Raw genomic sequence first — 19,889 nt, 5'->3', positions numbered from 1 at the left:
ATCAGAGTGATAGAGATAGCTGTCAAATTAGAGGGTTGAAGGGATTTGATGGATTGGAAACAGAGGCAGATGTAGGTCGTGCTCAGAAAGTACTAGATTGTCAATGATAGAAAATTCCCTTCCATGGCATCATCCTCAAGTAATGTTGACCTCTCCACTTTCTGCCAGGAATTTATCTTTTTCTAAACACACACATATATATATGATTATGCCTACCATATATATGTTTATAAATATATACATATAAATATATACATATATATGTATAACACCTGATATTTTTACTTAAAATGATAGAAATGAATGGGGATGCAAGCTGGTGCAGCCACTCTGGAAAACAGTATGGAGGTTTCTGAAAAAACTAAAAATAGAACTACCCTACGACCTAGCAATTGCACTACTAGGCATTTATCCACAGGATACAGGTGTGCTGTTTCGAAAGGACACATACATCCCCATGTTTATAGCAGCACTATCAACAATAGCCAAAGTATGGAAAGAGCCCAAATGTCCATCAATGGATAAATGGATAAAGAAGATGTGGTCTATATATACAATGGAATATTACTCAGCAATCAAAAAGAATGAAATCTTGCCATTTGCAACTACGTGGATGGAACTGGAGGGTATTATGCTAAGTGAAATTAGTCAGTCAGAGAAATACAAAAATCATATGACTTCACTCATCTGAGGACTTTAAGAGAAAAAACAGATGAACATAAGGGAAGGGAAACAAAAATAATATAAAGACAGCGGGGGAACAAAACAGAAGAGACTCATAAATATGGGGAACAAACTGAGGGTTACTGGAGGGGTTGTGGGAGGAAGGATGGGCTAAATGGGTAAGGGACACTGAGGAATCCACTCCTGAAATCATTGTTGCACTATATGTTAACTAATTTGGATGTAAATTTTAAAAAATAAAAAATAAAATTTAAAAAAATCAGAAAAAAATTAGAAAACAATAAATAAAATGATAGAAATGGAGAACTGTGATCAAATTATTCAAAAAAATCAGGAATAATATGGATAATGTTAACTAAGTTAATAAATCCTAGGATATTAAAAAATACTAGTGAGTGTATCTTGAAGTTTAAAAGAAGTAATTTCATGTCAACCAAAAGAACACGGCGGGTAGTAATGTTAACTGAAAATGTTGCCTAAAGCACTGGAATAAGCAAACAAGAGAATAATTGTCAAGAAATTTAGAAAATGTCTAGGTCATATATCAACTGATCCACTACAGTAAGGAAACCATCTATATTTCTGGATTTTAGATGGATGAATTAGAAAGCCATACTGCTTTCCTTCAAAATGTCTTGATGTCATGTGTAGAATAGGTGAAGGAAATTAAGGAGCACACTTACCATGATGAGCACTGAGAAATGTATAGAATTGTTGAATCACTGCATTGTATGCCTGAAATTAATATAACATACGTTAACTATACTGGAATTAAATTTAAAACTTAAAAAATGTGTCTTGGTGTCAGCATTCAGCTGGATGACCAACTGGTACGATGCGATATGACATTTCTTCTACTTTTATCTTCAATTCTCTCAATTGAGTCAGGAGTTGCTTCTCTGGAAATGCTCCTAAGGAACTGTATACTTATCTGGAAGTATCTCTATAGAAATTCTATGAGAATGACTAGTAAAAGCTAGAATCACTAGAGCTAAGCATATAGAAGAAAGCACTCATTCTTTTTAAAAATTGTTTCTTTTTCTAAAATTTTTTTTAACGTTTTATATTTTTTTGAGACAGGGAGAGACAGAGCATGAACAGGGGAGGGTCAGAGAGAGGGAGACACAATCTGAAACAGGCTCCAGGCTCTGAGCTGTCAGCACAGAGCCCAACGCGGGGCTCGAACTCACGGACCGAGAGATCATGACCTGAGCCGAAGTCGGCCGCTTAACCGACTGAGCCACCCAGGCGCCCCAAAAATTGTTTCTGTAAGTGCTCACACCAGAAGCACATATACTAAAATGGAATGTTACAGAGAAGCTTAGCATGGTCCCTGCACATGGATGATATACACATTTGTGAAGTGTTTCATATTTTTTAAAAAGTGGTTATTTAAAACTATTTGGGATGACACTATGTAGAGTGAAACAATTTTTTGTGATCTCTGAGAGGTCACTCATTCGATGATAGTTATGTCTTTCATTTCCTGATGCTTGGATTTTAAAAAAAAGCAAGATTGAAAGACTTCAGATTTTAAAGACTTGGATTTAAATACATTGATAAATAAGTATTTAACATGAAGAGAGTAAGGAATATTGGATTGATGAACTTGGAGGAAAAATGCAAATTTCACAACTCTTTCGTGCTCAAATTCTAGAAAGCAGAGTGCAAGAGTAGTGAAGTAAAAGGGAATAAAGGTTATATGACTAGACTTTTTGCTGATCTCAGTTTCAGATTTAAATTTTTCAAATGGAGAATATACCCCAGTTCGAAAACTACATGCTGCCTCAATTTGAAAATAGCAGCAAATATTGAGAAACTTTGCATGACAATTTTTTTTTTATGGAAAGACTGTGAAAGATGATGTGTTGTTCTGTAATTGTCCTTTTTGTACACTCTTCTAGCAAGTATAGAGTTTTGTCTGCTAATCAAACATGTTAAAATAGCTGTCTTGGGGAAAAAAGCAAAAACACATTTGGTTTTATTTATTTAATATACATTTCTTGTGGTGTTTTGTTTTTGTTTTTGCTTTTGCTTTACATTTCTTGTGTTTCTATAAAACAAATCAAGGTGCATGGCTTTCTTTAAATATACTTTTAAACACATGCATTAGTCTAAAAAAATTATACTGCTTAAGAAAAGATATCTCTTTACATAAGTAAGTCATCAGTGTATTAAGTGGTGAATGTTCAAGGAAGTATTATTATTCTAGTTCTGGACATTCTTATACTACTGAATTTAGTACCTGCTATTGTACCCTATACACAATGAAATGTTGAAGTACTTTTCTACGAAAAGTATAAAAAATTCAAACTGTGGAGGAAAAGTTTTCTAATTGGATAGTGTAATTATTTTAAAAAGTCTTTACCATGATGTTTTACATTTGATTTAAAATGATGGAGGAAGGAGGTTATAAATCAAACAGAATTAGTTATATGTTGATAAGTAACAAAGCTGGGTGATGGGTACATGGGAGGGGGTGTTAATTTTGCTATTCTTTCTCCTGTTGCTTGAAAATTTGAAAATGTCCATTACTGAAAAGTAAACAAATAAGTAAAATAAATAAAAGCAAATTAACTTTAATCAGAATATATACCTTTGTGATGCTCTGAAATTGGCCAGTGTCTTTGAAATTTAAGCAGCTTTAAAATTGTATTTATTGAAGGAAAAGAAAAAGCAAAAAAAAAAAAAAAAGAAAAGGAAATAAATAAAAAAGAAATTTTCTAGCTAGAGAGAGGCAGGGAGAGAAAGGCTAGCCTGATAACTAGGCCCTAATATTATTAAAACTATTATTAATAGCTAATTGCTATCAATATTAATAATATATTAGTATTAATATTATTGAATTCCTTGGGAAAATAACTCAATAACTTTTTTGTAATCTACTCTGGGCTTTTTTTTACTTTCTTATTTTTTAAAATGTATTTTATTTACGTTTTTAAGTAAGCTCTATGTCCAGCATGGGACTTGAACTCATGACCCCATGGTCAAGTGTTATATGCTCTACAGACTGAGCCAACCAGGCATTTCATTTTACTTTCTTATTTTTATATTTCTACTTTAAGAGGAATGATGTCTAAGAAGTATGTTCTCATCGTTTATTTTACATGTTAAGTATGTTTTAAGCTTGATTCAGATTACTTTTACAATGTTTTTAAAAAGTGATTTTTATGTCATTGTATAATATTACATTTTAAAAGGTGTAGAGTTTTGCCAGTCCTTCCGCCATCAAAGACCAGCATTGAATGGAGTTTTATTATTATTTTACGAAAGGAGAGGAACAATATAACTTCACTGTGCGTGTGTGGATGGGCTTATGTGCGTGTATGTGTATATATGGCTATTTATGTCTTAGTAGCATAGATGACTTCTAACTCACAAGCTGTAGAGTCATACGACGTGTGCTCATCTCCATGGTAACCATTTCTAAGATAAATGTGCTTCTGAACAATGATCCCAAAATAGTCTATTACCCGTTTTTGTAGATTTCCATTGTAGCAGCAAACAATAATTTTGAAAAATTTTGATCCATTCCTTAACCAACAAAAATAGAGACAACAAATATATATCCAAATCTGTGGAGAAACTATGGTTAAGTGCAATAATAATTTTTATAATAAACCCAAGATTTTGTTTGGTCTCATTTTCATTTTATGGATTATCTGTATTTATTGCTTCTCCTGAAACTTTTTGGCTTCCTACATTTTAGCCATTTTCCTTTTTGAGATTTCTTGGCTATAAAATAAACAGAAGAAATGATCTTCCAGATCTCTTTTAGCTCTAAGATTTTATGATTTTATGATTTCTCTACTCAGCTTGAAGCATTATAAGAACATAAGCTTGGAAAATAAAAACAATTGAAACCTAAGTCAGACAATTTTTTTCTCCTTACTAGGTTAAATAAAGGAGAGTTAAGTTTTTTTTCTGAAGAGTTTTCTTTATCTGCAATGCACCTTTTTATACTTTTTTTTTTTTAAGTAGTTTCCATGCCCAACATGGGGCTTGAACTCACAACAAAATGAGGACTAGTTGAATGGAATTCTTTCATTGGAGAAAATCCTGCCTGTGGTTTAAGGATGCTCATTTTGCACATATTTCTTCTCCACATTTCCTCTGTTGGAATTTCAATATCTGAGTCCTCCAAGGGATTGGGAAAGTCTCTGTGACCCTCAGATGGGCTGGGTCAGAACATACATCAACGGAGGAATAGTAAAAAGCAGGACAGATTCTACCCAACCCTTTTTAGTTCCAGGAAAATGGAAGGCTGATTCCTTGGACTTTAGTTTTTCTACTACTCTTCCAACGACCTCCAGGGCCTTACATTCTCTATGCTCCTAGATTTGTAAGGATCAGAAAGATGCAGGTTCCCTAAACTTTCATTCAGAGCAGACTGTGGCAGAATTGTAACACCACATTTTCCTTTGAGAGTAATCCTTACTTTGGGCCCAACTCCTTTAGAACTCCTTTTAAATTACTTCCTTCCTTTGGAGTATCACATCTTCTCTCAGAGTTCACCTGCATGCTAACAAGTCCTCCTTTTCTGCTTTCTTCAGTAATGGGGAAAACTCTTTTTTCTCTTATCTGGGCCAAGCACATCCTGACCAGACCACCAAGATAATCACTGTTATTCTTGCCAATCCCAGACTCACTCCCAAACATACTAACTCTTCTTAGGTCTCCACTCTTGGTAGGCTGCCTAGTGACCTAATCCATGCTAATGAAGGAAAAGAGGGACTGGAGAATTTGTGTACACCTTTTGGATACAAGTATTTTTTTTTTCAATTTATTTATTGTTTATATCCAAGTTAGTTAACATATGGTGCAACAATGATTTCAGGAGTAGAGTCCTTAATGCCCCTTACCCATTTAGACCATCCCTCCTCCCTCAACCCCTCCAGCAACCCTCCGTTTGTTCTCTGTATTTACTAGTCTTTTATGTTTTGTTCCCCTCTCTGTTTTTATATTATTTTTGCTTCCCTTCCCTTGTGTTCATCTGTTTGTATTTTAAATTCCTCATATTAATGAAGTCATATAATATTTGTCTTTCTCTGACTGACTAATTTCACTTAGCATAATACCCTCCAGTTCCATCCATGTAGTTGCAAATGGCAAGATTTCATTCCTTGTGATTGCCAAGTAATACTCCCTTGTATATATATATTCCATGTCTTCTTTATCCACTCATTCATTGATGGATATTTGGGCTCTTTTCATACTTTGGATATTGTTGATAGGGCTGCTATAAACATTGCCATAGAAAGCTTATGAAATAAATTGAAGAAGACACACACAAAAAATGGAAAAACATTCCATGCTCCTGGATTAGAAGAACAAACACTGTTAAAATGTTGATACTACCCAAAGCAATCTGCATATTCAATGCAATTCCTATCAAAATAACACCAGCATTCTTCACAGAGCTAGAACAAACAATCCTAAAATTTGTATGGAACCAGAAAAGATCCTGAATAGCCAAAGCAATCTTGAAAAGGACAACCAAAGCTGGAAGCATCATACTCCCAAACTTCAAGATGTATTACAAAGCTGTAATCATCAGGGTGCCTGGGTGGCTTAGTCGGTTAAGTGTCCGACTTTGGCTCAGGTCATGATCTCACGGTTTGTGGGTTCAAGCCCCGCATTGGGCTCTGTGCTGACAGCTTAGAGCCTGGACCCTGCTTCGGATTCTGTGTCTCCATCTCACCCTGCCCCTCCCCCGCTCACACTCTGTCTCTCTCTCTCAGAAATAAATAAACATTAAAGAAAAATTTTTTTAAAAAGCTGTAATCATCAAGACAGAATGGTACTGGTACAAAAAACAGACACTCAGATCAATGGAACAGAATAGAGAGCCCAGAAATGAACCCAGAAGCATATGGACACTAATCTTTCACAAAGCAGGAAAGAATATCCAATAGAGTATAGACCATCTCTTCAGCAAATGATGCTGGGAAAACTGGACAGCGGCATGCAGAAAAATGAACCTGTACCACTTTCTTACACCATACACAAAAATAAACTCGAAATTGTAGAAAGACCTAAATGTAAGACAGGAAGCCATCAAAATCCTCAAGGAGAAAGCAGGCAAAAACTTCTTGGACCTCAGCTGCAGCAACTTCTTACTCATCACATCTCCAGAGGCAGGGGAAACAAAAGCAAAAATGAACTCATCAAGATAAAAAGCTTCTGCACAGTGAAAGAAACAATCAGCAAAACTACAAGTCAACCGACAGAATGGGAGAAGATATTTGCAAATGGCATATCAGATAAAGGTTAGTATCCAAAATCTATAAATAACTTACCAAACTCAACACCCAAAAAAACAAATAATCCAGTGAAGAAATGGGCAAAAAGACATGAATAGACACTTCTCCAAAGAAAACATCCAGATGGCCAACTGACCCATGAAAAAATGCTCAACATCACTCATCATTAGGGAAATACAAGTCAAAACCACAATGAGATACCACCTCACACCTGTCAGAATGACTAACATTAACAACTCAGGTAACAACAGATGTTGGCGAGGATGAGGAGAAAGAGGATCTCTTTTGGATACAAGTATATTTTAAAAGCAGCGTTGCAGTCAGTGTCCTTACATTTTTTGTCTCACCTCAAGAATATTGGGGGCTTTTAAAAAGGTAGGGCAGTACCACAGAACGCCTACAAAACACATAGTTTGCCCAATGACCTCTTCAGTCCATGAAAGGATTGATTTTGGCATTTGGCTTTGTTAGTGGACAGAGAATACAAAGAACCCCAAGTGGAAACTTTGTTTTGGTTCCCAGAGGTTAGTGGATTTTGTACCTCATATTAGTCATTGTCCACAGGCCAAGTGACTTGAAAAGGCAGTGCTTGCCTTGACCCTTTTTCAGATGACTAAAGTTCCAGGTATCCCTCTCTGAAGGCCTATTTATGTGAATTACTAAATCTTGCGTTATGACCCTAGTACTTTTAAACGGGCCTGAGAGATAGTTTAGTATTTCACCCGACTCTCTCCCTTCTAAGAATCTGAACTGAAGGTAAGTGATATTATAATAGTTTATCAAGAGCTTAAAGTGTTACTCATATCACATCAAGTTGGTGATCTACTTGCTTTTATTATGTGGACTACTTTACCAACAAATACTACCTTTTAGTTCTCAAAAGCTAACAGAGGACCAAGAACTTCTATCAAAAGCCTCAACTAGCAGCAGATATATAACAGGTTTTAGTAATACCTGGATATCCTTGTTTTCTTTCATTGACGTGGAATTGCTTAAAAATTTTTTGGTATGGATATGCTAGAATTCCTGTAACTATAAGAATTTAGATTGTATCTAATGTATGTTATTATAAATAGCATCCTTATACACAAAATTATTTTTGAGTTTTTTTTCTTAAGGATTATTTCCAGGGTTCAAATATTCAGTTTATGGGTACATAGATCTGTATTTAGGAGTCATGGATTTTTTTTAATGTATTTTACACATATGTCCAAATTGATCTCCAAAAAGATTACAGCACTGTATAAAAGTGCTCTTTTCACTACAAAAGCAGCTTTTTTGAGGTGGGGGGGGCAGGGCACAAGTGAGCAAGAGGCAGAGAGAGAGAATCCCAGGAGGGCAGAGGGAGAGAGAGAAAGAGAGAGAGAAGCAGGGCTCACCTGAAGCAGGGCTCCAGCTCACCCGATATGGTGCTTGAACTCATGAACAGTGAGATCATGACCTGAGTTGAAGTCAGATGCTTAACAACTGGGCCACCCAGGCACCTCAAAAGCAGCTTATTTTTAAACTTAATTTTTCTCTTTTTCCAAAGTATGAAGTCTTGCTGCTCTAAATTTTGGAGACCTCATTTTTTCCCATGTTGTAAATTCATGAAGAAAATGCAGTTTGGATTTTTTGTGTCATAGAGAGGAAAAGGCATTTGATATCATGAAAAACACAAAATTATAAAGATTAATATTTCTCCATTTTATTGTAGCTCTTTTTCTTATAATGAATCTTAGGCTTAACTTAAAATTTACTAAACAAAAAATAAATGATGTATTTATCAAGCTTGTCAATATAATAAGTAAAATTTCCCGAAGCTACAGCCAATATGGCCAGGAAAAGTGGTATTCCAAGATTATTTTGGAAATGAAACATGGAGAAACTATTAAATTGAGTCGGTCACGGGTCAGTTTGTTGCATGTCTGACTTGGGCTCAGGTCATCATCTCACAGCTCGTGGGTTCGAGCCCTGCATCGGGCTCTGTGCTGACAGCTGAGAGCCTGGAGCCTGCTTCGGATTCTGTGTCTCCGTCTCTCTCTGCCCCTCCCCCACTCATGCTCTGTCTCTCTCTGTCTCTCTCTCTCAAAAATAAATAAACATTAAAAATTTTTTTAAATAAACAAATGAACTGAGTCAATCAGAATGATTTTGTAATTTTCTTGTCAATTAGTGTAAATATCTAGCAAATGTTTAATACTAATCTAAAAAGGTTTTGGTTAATAAAATACTTCACTAGGATTCTGAATATTATCTGATTAAGAAAAAAAATTTTTTTTTACTTGCACCTATGTACCAGCCAGAGAGCTTTTTACATAAGCAAATTCTCATAATCAAAGTTGCCTGAGATCAAAATACACAGAACAAATACTGGTGAGTATTATTGTAGACTGGACAGGTAACACAAAGCCTAGTGGCTTTATGCCTGCCGGTCCTCAAGGACTTGTGAATCACCTAAAAGAAAAATATGTCATTGTTCAGTAAGTGGTTTATCTTTCTCTCTTTCAACCCAGTGACTCAGCATAATGAATGTACTTTGGTGCATTCTTTATTTGCTTCTCTGATCAAGCCAAGATTAGGAGGCCCCACTCAGACAGCTGTGGCATCACTTGCTGTGAGCTTAGCTTCAGTTTGATAGACAGATATGTATTTAACTGATCTTAGTAAGTTTTACTACTTGGTTTGGCTGTTGCTAGGCACGCCACTTTGATGTTTGTCCTTACAGACTCATTTTTTAAATATCTGGTTAAACATTATCATTAAAAAATGTGAAAATAAAACTAGCCCCATTTTAAGAATGCTGTTTATAACTCCAGGCCCATCCTGAGTCAACAATAATTAGTTGTCTTTTTTTTTGTAAGATTTTATTTTTAAGTAATCTTTATACCCGACATGGGGCTTGACACATAATCCTGAGATCAAGAGTTGCATACTCCACCAACTGAGCCAGCCAGGTGCCCCTAAAAAGTTGTCTTTTAAAAAGTAATTCAAACTGATCTCTTTCAAGAGTTTCTAGTTTTTTTATTATTTGTATTATAATCATGTATTATTTATAGGATAAATTAAAAAATTCTGGTTTTGATTATAGACAAATCAAAATCCTTTGCGTTCGAGTTTGGGAAAATATTAAGCGTCAAACTTGGGTAATGAGCATATAGGAGGTTATTATACTCTACTCTTTTTTAAAAAAGTTGGATGCTCAACAGACTCAGGTGCCCCTCTATTCTTTTTATGTTTAAAACAATTTGTTATAAAAAATTAAAATTTAGAAAAACCTTCCCTTTGAATAGATACCTTTTGAAATACCTCTAGAAATAAAAGATACATAAAAGAAAAATAAATCTTTCACATGAATTAAACTAATCTGTTTCCCATGGAGGGGAGGAAAAAAATCCCTTAATCCTAGTATTTGGTTATATTCTTTGCCTCAAAGAATTTGAGGCAGCTTACCTAACTCTGGTCATTGTAGTCAAGTCCATTGCTTTGTGTCAAACTGCTGTTTAACGTTAAATGATGGTGGTAGTGGTGGGGGTTGTATTTATTTTGTATTTACATTGCTTCCCCAGAAAAGCAATAGCAGTGTGAAACATAGTGCCAATTTAAGCTGGTAGACTGGGAATTTGTCACCTGGCATAGAAGTCAAGAGAGGGGTTATTTCGCTAATAAGAGTATATTATCAACATTCAAAGATATTGTAATGTCCCAGTATTTGAAAACCTAAGCAATACTGGATTTTCTTAGAATTCATTGCTCCTTCCATTTTTGTGATTCTTTCATGTATGCCATGTCCCTTTCAAGTTAAGTTTTACTTCCTTTTTAAAAAATTTTTTAAAAATATTTTTATTTATTTTTGAAGGAGAGAGAGAGGGACAGAGCATGAGTGGGGGAGGAGCAGAGAGAGAGAGGGAGACACATAATCTGAAGCAGGCTCCAGGCCCTGAGCTGTCAGCACAGAGCCCAATGCAGGGCTCGAACTCATGAACAGTGAGATCATGACCTGAGGCTAGGTCGGACGCTTAACCGACTGAGCCACCCAGGTGTCCCAAGTTTTACTTCTTATGAATAGAGTATGAATAGGGTATATCAGCAACAGATTTCCAAATGTGCTGCTTTATACAGAGCAGCTTTGAAAACTAAAAAGCTGGCTGAGTCTGCTTTAAGCAGCAGGTTTCTGAGACTAAATTTACAATTTTTCTGCAATCATTCTGAGGCAAACTAACTATGGCTTATGTAATGTGCAGAAGCCACAGGATCTCTTTAAAGCACTGCACGTTTCATTAAGGAGGCAGCAAACCCTGTGTTACTTATAACAATAGGAGAAAGGGATATGTAGGCAAATGATAACTTGCATACAATTCAAAAGACTTAGAGCTAAAACAGCAGTTTCCACCTTTTCCTTGCAGTAAACTGTTTAGTCAAGGTATTCAACTGAAAGGAAAACAAAACAACTTCAGTTTCCTGCTTTCAGTTCTCCTTCCCACCTTCTGTTGGAGGTGCCAAAGTTCTCACAACCAGAGGAGGCAGATGAAGAGAGAACTTGAGTCATCCATCTACAGTTGATATTGAGTCCTGGTAAAATGTTGATTACAAAGGCTACCCTAACACATCTGTGGAAAGATTACCAAGGAGTTGGTTGTAACACACTGAACTGATCAGAAAAAATACTTTTTACGTCTCTGGACAATGGGGTACAAAATTTTTGCTTTTGTTTTTTAAGGTTTTTGGTTTTTGTTTTTTTTTTTTTAACACTTATGTCAGGTTAAACCTGGACACTTAGCACATGATTGCTTGGGTATAAAATTGCTGCTATTGTGCCTTTTCTGGTGGACTCACTACAATCCAGAATGCTTCTGAATCTTGGGTCTATGAAACTTGGGTCTATGAAAGCCTCCCACAGAGGCTTTAATGAGACCATGAACTCTTTAAAATTGCACTAAAATTTTGTATATTCTTATGGATAGGATACATAGCTTCATTAAATTTATATTGAGGTCCAGGATCCAAGGTTAATTAGGAACCTAAATTAGAGCCAAAAATTAATTTGGCCTATAAACAAGAACATATTAAAAGAAAAAAAATATTGCAGCTCTGTTTTGTTTCTGCTTCGACTCCTTGGAGAACATGAGTAAAAATGAGTTGTTTACTTCATTCCTTTCTTTTGATTCAATCCTTGGGCTTTAAGTTTACCTCATCCTCTCTTAAAACACAAGAGTGAGAGGGGTGCCTGGGTGGCTCAGTCAGTTGAGCATCTGATTTTGGCTCAGGTCATGATCTTGCAGTTTGTGAGTTCGAGCCCCCCACCCCTACCCCCCCAACCCCCCACCACCGTCAGTCAGGCTCTGTGCTGACAACTCAGAGCCTAGAGCCTGCTTTGGATTCTGTCTCCCTATCTGCCTCTACCCCACTCATATCTGTCTCTCTCTCTCTGATTTAAAGCTAATCTATTGGATAATGTAACTATTTTCTACTTAAATCAATTTACAAATGTTTACTGTTCAAGTCAAACTATTCTATAATTAAAATCTAACACAAGAAAGTATTTATGCATATATACGCATACGCTGAAGTTTGCTTTAACATGCTCCTAATATTTTAAATGCAGACTCTACTATATAAGTGATAATTTGGAACTAGTTCGGACAAGTGGTTTTCCTTTCTTTATAAACTGAAAGTGAATTGTTTATCCTATCATTTCAAATATGGCACAAAGACCATTAGAAATGGGAAAAATACAAAAAGTGTGAAAATTTTGAGTTAATTCTGATTCTAATGTTTTATAATAGAAACAGCAATTAGTTGAAGTAATTAGAAACAACAGAAGAAATGATAGTGTGCCTGGGTGGCTCAGTTGGTTAAGCTCAAGACATGATTCACCATTCATGTGTTTGAGCCCCACATGGAGCCCTGCATGGAGTGCCCCCATCAAGCTCTGTGCTGACAGTGTGGAGCCTGCTTGGGATTCATTCTCTCTCCCTCTCTCTCTGCCCCTCTCCCACTTAAGCCTTCTCTCTATCTCTCAAAATTAAATAAATAAAAAAAAGAAACAATAGAAGAAATGAAGAAATGGTAAAACTTTAACATGCAAACAATCCAGGTGGAGCAATTGTATATTCATAGTTTAAAAGCAGGAAAAAAAAATAGATTTGACAGTGGCAGCTTAGTTTGTATGGTTAAGTAACAGTGGATGTGAATTTAAGTAGGAATACAAAGTTGAATTTAAGCATCAGTGAACACCTGACTTATTGTAAACACTTAGACGTCAGTGATATTTTAATGGAGAAAAATCATCTTATAATGAGTTTATAATATTTTAGCATAATGTATATTTTATAATAAGAACAAATTTAACATTTGCACATAATCAACACTTAGAAGCTTAATGATTATGGTGTGTGTCTAACATGAAATAATGAAAATATGATTTTCAGAAATTATTACTTTGAAATAGAAATTTGTCAAGCAAAGCAGTGTTAATACAATTAGGTAGGCTTTTAATATATATATTTTTTGGTTGAATGCTAAAACAGTGAGTTAGCTATATTATTCCCCAACTACTTCTCTCAGCTCCTTTACTACTCTCTCTTTCCTTTGCATTCACCTAAAAAAAGAAAAATCCACAACCTTCCGTCTGTTTTATGTCATTACCAATATAGAAGATTACATAACTGGGCAGACTGGGGCAATAATAATAATAATAATAATAATAATAATAATGGTAATGACAAACAGCATTTATTCTCATTGAATTGTATAAGGTACAGTCCTAAAACTTATCTCATGCATACCTCACAATAATCTAGTGAGGGATGTAAAATTATACCCATTTAAGGTGAAAATTTGGGATTTTGAGAGCTTTAGTCATATGTTCAATGTCACACTGCTGTAAGTGGCAAAGGAAGGATTCCAACTCTCAGTCTGACCCCAGAGCTAAGGCTTTTTTCTGCTAACCATTTAAATGCATAACTCTAAACTGAAATGAACGTTTAACATTTTCTGACACATGACATTCCATTTAAGCTAAAGACGTATTTCTACTTCACTGAGAAAATAGAAGACATGAGAAAACTTTCTTATCTTCACCAAAGTAATTCTACTGATCTGCATCAGTGTACACATCAAGTAGTTAATAGCCTAAGCTCTGCCCCTTACCAGTTGTGACCATAGACATAACTTCCTTTCTTCTTTAATAGGAAAAACAAAATGTACCTGCTTCAAGAGTTTGTTATGAATATGAAACACATTAATACACGAAAAGCACTTGGAACAGAACATGACACATTGCAGGTAGCCAGCTAATATCATTATCTTATCTCTCCCTACAACCCCGAATCAAAAATCAATCTGGCTCTATATTATCTGCTTCCCGTTCATCACTTTCCTTCCTGTACTGTCAAAGCTTCTGCTCTTTTGATTATCCTAGCTCTCTGTACTGAGTTATAAATCTATCTCTTTCTACAGGATAGTTTGGTATTACCACTGAAAATAAACAACCTCCTCCCTCCCCCACCCCACCCCCCCCTTAATCCCTCCAGCTACTGCCCAGTCTCTGGCCCCTTTGACAATTCTATTCAGTCTCAGTTTGCTGGCTCTTTATTTTATTTTATTTTATTTTATTTTATTTTATTTTATTTTTTTAAGTAATCTCTACACCCAATGTGGGGCTCTGACTCACAACTCCGAGATCAAGAGTCGCATACTCCACCAACTGAGTCAGCCAGGCACCTCAGGTTCTTGATTCTTAAAAGTTGGAGTTCCTAAGGGCTTTGGACTAGGCTTTATTTTCCTTTTTAAAATACTCCAAAAATGATCTCATCTACTCCTGTGGCGTCAAATAACATCCATATTCTGATGATCCCAAATTTGTATCTACAGTCTAGGCCATTCCTTGGATGTCTAGTTCAGTATTCTCAATATCATTCCAAATTTTTGAAAGACTGTTTACTTTTGGGGTAGACTAAATGTAAAAATGTAAATGGGTCTTATGTGTTCAGCTGGAACTTCAGTATCATCATAGGCTTATTCTGTATTCTAACTCAAGTTTTGTTCTATCATTGACTTCGCCAATTTTCCATGCATTCTAATATTTAAAGAAGACGTAACATCAAAATAAAAAGATTCACCAATATTTGTTTACACTGATTTGTATTTCATCATCCACTATTTAAGTGTAAATCTAAGCATAAATTTCATTTTTGTTTTTTTATTCTCAAGTTAGTTAACATACAGTGTAGTCTTGCCTTCAGGAGTAGAACCCAGTGATTCATCTCTTACATATGAACCCAATGCTTATCCTGAAAAGTGTCCTCCCTAATGCCTGTCACCTATTTAACCCACACCCCATCCCCCCACACCCATCAACCCTCAGTTTGTTCTCTGTATTTAAGAGTCTTTTATGGCTTTCCTCCCTCTCTGTTTTTATCTTATTTTTCCTTCCCTTCCCCTATGTTCATCTGTTGAGTTTCTCAAATTCCACATGAGTGAAATCATAGATCTGTCTTTCTCTGACTGACTTATTTCGCTTAGCATAATACCCTCCAGTTCCATCCACGTTGTTGCAAACGGCAAGATTTCATTCTTTTTTCATCTAAGCCCAACAAATTTCTAAAACAAAACTAAAAAACTCACAAATCCTTTGTACTATGAAAATAACCAAGAAGAATTAAAACCAATCATAAACTAAAAACTTCATTATACATTGGAATTTTTCTACAGGGAAAACTGAAATTCTTTGGGTGACTTTAATAAGAAAGATAAATATATCTTTAGTTTTGCACAGCAGAAGCAAATAAACATAGTGAAGTGCATTATCAAAGATTTGGCAGGCTAGAAGATGAATCTAATTTGATGTGAATGGTCAAGATCAAGACCGTAATTAATTTTTCATCATTTTCTTTTTGAACTTTTCGGATCAGTTCTATTTCTGGCATCTCTTCTGCTAACTACGGAGACATCTTATGTTTCATTTAAGCCTGTCTTCATTACTCCTTTGCAATACCAAGTTGCGATCTCTGGCTAAGTCTTACCTCCTTACTTCATTTACTACAGGTACTGGGATACTGTTGCTCCAACTTTTCCCTATTTTCTTTCTTAATTTTTAGTGGAGTAAATTATCATACCTGGTTGTCTTTGGATGGAAAGGAACAGAACTTGAAGTATTGATGTAGCATATATGTTATTGTCTACCCTCTCTGTGACCATTGTTAAACAACAGTGAAATCTTCTGTTGTCCTTTTTTCATACTTCACTCAAAGTTGGTTTCTCTGATTACATTATAGTCTGGCTACATGTAGTCTTTTTTTTTTTCTTTTTTTTTGTAAACATTTATTTTCAGAGAGAGAGAGAGAGAGAGAGAGAATGAGAGGAAGAGGGGCATAGAGAGAGAGAGATAGAGAATCCCAAGTAGGCTCCATACTGAATATAGATCCCTATGGGGGGCTTGATCTCACAACCACAAGATCACGACCTGAGCAGATATCAAAAGTCAGATGCTAAACTGGGGGTGACTGAACCACCCAGGTACCCCTATATTTAGTCTTTAAAACAATTTTTGTGGGTGCCTGGATGGCTTAGTTGGTTGAGCATCCAACTCTTGATCTCAGGGTCATGAGTATGAGCTCCGTGTTGGGCTCTGTGGTGGGCACGGAGCTTACCACAAACAAACACCAATTTTTAAAAATGATAATTCCTTGAAAAATACCATTAATTTCTATCTTATATGTGCCTGACCCTTCCCATTGCCTGACTCACATTTCTCTCTCTGCACTCAATTCTGTCAGAATGTAGCAGTTTCCCAAACAGTGGGAGGGAGGACAGGTAAAACTAATATATATCAGCTGCATGATTCTCAGGTTGTGAGAAATTTCGTTATATATTTCTGAAGTCTGATGGGAAAAAGAATGATGTTTTTGTCTTTAAGAATAAGTGGAACAGTACCTTTGACAAGAAACATCCTACTTAAAAGGCTTTATCCCAAGAACTCAAAAAGATACCTTTCATCAATTTTTCTCTCTTCTTGCCTTAAGATTTTTCTGGAAACACCAGAAATCTGGCTTGCCTAAGTGATTTAAAAAAGTTTAAATCTTCCTCATGATTAGGAAAAAGCAATAATGAAATAATTTTCATCCTATATTCTGGAGAAAACAAAGCTAAAGAAAGCTACTAGAAAAACTCATCTATTAGTCAGGGGAAAATATGACAGCCTAGCTGTTATCTGAAGAAATTTTAATGAGGGGATTATTTATAAAGGCTTGAGCACAGTTAAAGGACTTTAGAAGAAACTGTAGAATCATGTTTAGTGGGTTACATGACAAATTTATGTCATCCAACTGATCTGCAGTGACATCACAGTAACTAAGAGTATGCACGAACTTTGGTCAGACTGAAAAGGATCCAATACCAGCTTTAACACTTTCTATGGCAATTTAAAAAAAACCTATCTGCATTCCAGTTTCCTCACTTATAAAATGAAGAGGATAATATCTCAAAGGATCGTTGAGACAAATAGATGAGGAAATGTAACTCAAATAGTAGCACCTAACACATAGTGCAAAAACACTTGAATGTTAAATTTAATTTCTATCCCTTATTTGATTCCTAGTAGAGATATTATCATGTTGGCCACAAAAATTGTTAATATTTAGTGTCAGGTTTGGCTAAAATAAGCAACAGTAAACAAAAGAAGCTTAAATAAAAGTTTCTCTTTCACACAAAATCCAGATTAGGATAGGCAAGGTTTGGTATGGCAGTTCTGCTCTAAAAAGCTCACGTACACCTTCTATTTCTATTTTTGCCATCCTTCGTACGTGGCCATTGTCCTTATTGTCCAAGATAGCAGTCATAGCATCCTTCTTTCATGTGGCCGAATGAAGAAAGTGGGGAAGAACTGGCAAAAGGAAAGCTGCAGCAGTCTCTTAAGGAAGCTTCTTGAAAGCTTATATCCTATTGGCCAGAATATCAGTCATATGGCCACAGTGGGCTGCAAGAGACGCTGGGAAATGTAGTCTTTATTTTATTTCTAGGGGAGAAAGAGACCATACATATTGAAGGCTAATCGGTAATACTTGTCACAGTCAGCAACTGTTTCAAATTATCTTTATTATCCTCAAATCTCCAAAAGTCACCATTTTTATCCCATTTTTTCTATCTTTCTTCATTGAATTTTTTCCCCTTTCTTACCATTCATAAGGCTATATATTTTCTGTTCCATTTTTCTACCTATATTTCCCATTGTGTCTTTTGTGTATGCAATGAACATTCTTTTTATTTTCCTGCACTTTCCCGCTATTTTGCATTTACTAAAGTTAAACTTTGTTGAATATCATTTTCTACAGGTTTAAAAGTCCAAGACTTTGCTCTCATTCAAAGTTAAAATGTAAGCTACCCGTATTCTGAAAAGGGCTCTTAGACGTTTCCGGTTGAAATTGTGCTAAGTCTTCTCCTGTGGTCTTATATCTCAGGCTGCCTCATTGTATCTCCTTATGCATATTTCTATTCCACCAGGATGTGACTTCAAGATCAAAATCTACATCTTATAACAGTTTCATATCCCCTTCTAGAACAACAGTACTCTGCACATTTTAAATATTTGATTTAATATATTACAAAGAACTGAATAATACTCTTTAAACCCATCCACAATTGTCACTGTAAATGATTGAATGTTTTTATGTAAACCCTATATAAAAGTTGTGTGCCATAGTTTCTGAAATTTTGTGAGTACAATTTTATACTTGAATCATTATAAAATATATTTGGGAGTCATAAATTGTAATTCTATTATAAATTCTTCTATGAAGCCAACTTCACTCCTCCTTATCCAATTTAAATATTTTCCAGTGAGAATCATTATACTTACCTCAAAAAATTATTTTCCAAAATTCTTATTTTTTAAGAATCAGATTTATTGAGATAATTTACATACAATAAAATTCACATTTTAGGCATATTGGTCTCCACTAGTTAATTTTACTAGTTAATTTTCTAAGATCACTGTAAATTTGAAGCTATTACCTACTCTCTACATCTATCTCTCTGAAGGCTTATAATAATTTTAATGATCCCTGAATATGTTCTAGGGACAAAACAGTAGAAATCTCTTAACTGAAGGAAAGTGTTTGGAAATCTTTAGTACCAAAAATAACTGTGAAGACTGCTGTATATGATGAGGGAAATAAAATCTTCAATAATGCTTTTGAAACTTAGCTCACTAATCATTTTTAAAATTTTATGCTTTTCCAGAAAGCTATGGTAGGAAAAAACCACAACAGGCACAATTTTCATAATACCTTTACAGGCTGATTAGCATGGTATAAGATATTTTCAAAGACTGAAGAAATGAATGAAAATATAAAATGATATACTTACTATAATTGCCATAAAATCATATGTACGTGGCAAAATATATAATTACCCTAGCTCTGACAGTATACTTTTACACATACAGGCAAACACTGAAAGGGTTGAATCTTAGTAACAAAATGCTTTTTGATGCAAAATATAGAAAAAAATGCAAGAATTATGAATACCTCATTTAGACATAAACTCTTTCACTCAAATAGGCATATTCCATTCACTCTAGGGTCAATATGTCTAGAAATTAGTTATAATAAAAATTGAATCATGAGACTAACATCTACAGAGTTCTCCCTCTATTAGGTATTCTGAATTATAAGTAGGTACAACTGTTCAAGTTCATATAGAAACATGATAGTGGTTTTTCTTGAGTAGCAGTTGTGTTCAAATTGTAATATGGTGCCATTTTTCTCGTTCTTTTTTTGCAGCACTTTTGAAAAACTAGAAAATGATGCAAACTTTCATTGGTGCACTCTGTAGTTCTGCATCTAGCTAAATTTGTGTGTGGTCCCCCAAAAGAGCACATCTTTCCCTCAACGTTGAACATCTTTCAGTTTTCTTATCCAATTGTCCCAAACCCCTTTGCAGTTTTGCATTTCCCAGGTCTGC

The 19,889-nt window shown here is 35.2% G+C and overlaps 1 non-coding gene across 1 annotated transcript; it reads left to right on the top strand.

The window, feature by feature from the left end:
• The first annotated feature begins 1,956 nt into the window (after positions 1-1,956).
• Positions 1,957-2,062, top strand: LOC113598322 (U6 spliceosomal RNA). The gene has a single exon (XR_003418999.1). It is a non-coding gene; the product is annotated as a U6 spliceosomal RNA (small nuclear RNA).
• Positions 2,063-19,889: the final 17,827 nt, after the last annotated feature.

This window comes from Acinonyx jubatus, chromosome C1 (genome assembly GCF_027475565.1).
Source record: "Acinonyx jubatus isolate Ajub_Pintada_27869175 chromosome C1, VMU_Ajub_asm_v1.0, whole genome shotgun sequence".
NCBI classification, from domain to species: domain Eukaryota; kingdom Metazoa; phylum Chordata; class Mammalia; order Carnivora; family Felidae; genus Acinonyx; species Acinonyx jubatus.
Note: the sequence above shows the minus strand (reverse complement) of the source record. Positions and strands in the feature narration are given on the sequence as shown.